Raw genomic sequence first — 2,184 nt, forward strand, 5'->3', positions numbered from 1 at the left:
CAAACATCCCCCTAACCCTTCCCCTTCTTTATGGGTGTTCCTCTCCCAACCCTCCCCCCATTGCCGCCCTCCCCCCAACAGTCTAGTTCACTGGGGGTTCAGTCTTAGCAGGACCCAGGGCTTCCCCTTCCACTGGTGCTCTTACTAGGCTATTCATTGCTACCTATGAGGTCAGAGTCCAGGGTCAGTCCATGTAATAGTCTTTAGGTAGTGGCTTAGTCCCTGGAAGCTCTGGTTGCTTGGCATTGTTGTACATATGGGGTCTCGAGCCCATTCAAGCTCTTCCAGTTCTTTCTCTGATTCCTTCAACGGGGGTCCTATTCTCAGTTCAGTGGTTTGCTGCTGGCATTCGCCTCTGTGTTTGCTGTATTCTGGCTGTGTCTCTCAGGAGCGATCTACATCCGGCTCCTGTCGGTCTGCACTTCTTTGCTTCAAACATCTTGTCTAATTGGGTGGCTGTATATTTATGGGCCGCATGTGGGGCAGGCTCTGAATGGGTGTTCCTTCTGTGTCTGTTTTAATCTTTGCCTCTCTATTCCCTGCCAAGTGTATTCTTGTTCCCCTTGTAAAGAAAGAGTGAAGCATTCACATTTTTATCATCCGTCTTGAGTTTCACGTGTTCTATGCATCTAGGGTAATTCAAGCATTTGGGCTAATATCCACTTATCAATGAGTGCATACCAGGTGTGTTTTTCTGTGATTGGGTTACTTCACTCACGATGATATTTTCCAGTTCCATCCATTTGCCTATGAATTTCATAAAGTCATTGTTTTTGATAGCTGAGTAATATTCCATTGTGCAAATGTACCACATTTTCTGTATCCATTCCTCTGTTGAAGGGCATATGGGTTCTTTCCAGCTTCTGGTTATTATAAATAAGGCTGCTATGAACATGGTGGAGCATGTGTCTTTGTTATATGTTGGGGCATCTTTTGGGTATATGCCCAAGAGAGGTATAGCTGGGTCCTTAGGTAGTGCAATGTCTGATTTTCTGAGCAACCTCCAGACTGATTTCCAGAATGGTTGTACCAGGCTGCAATCCCACCAACAATGGAGAAGTGTTCCTTTTTCTCCACATCCTCGACAGCATCTGCTGTCACCAGAGTTTTTGATCTTACCCATTCTGACTGGTGTGAGGTGAAATCTCAGGGTTGTTTTGATTTGCATTTCCCTTATGATTAAAGATGTTGAACATTTCTTTAGGTGTTTCTCAGCCATTCAGCTTTCCTCAGCTGTAAATTCTTTGTATAGCTCTGAACCCCATTTTTAATAGGGTTATTTGTGTCCCTGGAGTCTAACTTCGTGAGTTCTTTGTATATTTTGGATATAAGCCCTCTATCAGTTGTAGGATTGGTAAAGATCTTTTCCCAATCTGTTGGTTGCCGTTTTGTCCTAACAGTGTCCTTTGTCTTACAGAAGCTTTGTAGTTTTATGAGATCCCATTTATCAACTCTTGATCTTAGAGTATAAGCCATTAGTGTTTTGTTCAGAAATTTTCTCCAGTGCCCTTGTGTTTGAGATTCTTCCCCACTTTTTCTTCTATTAGTTTGAGTGTATCTGGTTTGATGTGGAGGTCCTTGATCCACTTGAACTTAAGCTTTGTACAAGGTGATAAGAATGGATTGATCTGCATTCTTCTACATGCTGACCTCCAGTTGAACCAGCACTGTTTGCTCAAAATCTTAGCTCTTTTTAAAAGACTCTGCAGTTCCTGCCACTGCTGGCACCTTTTGAAGTTCAGATCACTTGATTCCATCACACTACTCTGGTCCTTGGAATCCATACCTGTATGTATTTCAACTCTCTAGATTATTTTCAGTGTGAAAATTGTACCTTTCATTGACAATAAAACTTTCTTCAATTATGATCTATTTAGACTCCACTTCTGGCAGCTTCTGATGTGCTCACCTTAGGAAAAAAACAAAGGAAGTTAACAGTACATCAAGGGTTTACTGAGGCATACTTCTAAATTTTTTATGAACCTCAAGATTTTAAATATCTGTATAAATCTTCCAATCCAATATGTGTATGATCTTCTCTTATGCTTAAAAGATGAGGCGACTTTGCAGACTGATTACAAACACCCATTCAGCATTTTAGCTCAGATAAATCTTACAAAGGGAAGTTACAATTCTGGCAGTAGATAATGTGTTATCTAGGCTGTGATTTATTCTTAGGAGACA

The sequence above is a fragment of the Rattus norvegicus genome, chromosome X (assembly GCF_021556685.1).
Source record: "Rattus norvegicus strain SHRSP/BbbUtx chromosome X, alternate assembly SHRSP_T2T, whole genome shotgun sequence".
Classification (NCBI taxonomy): Eukaryota; Metazoa; Chordata; class Mammalia; order Rodentia; family Muridae; genus Rattus; species Rattus norvegicus.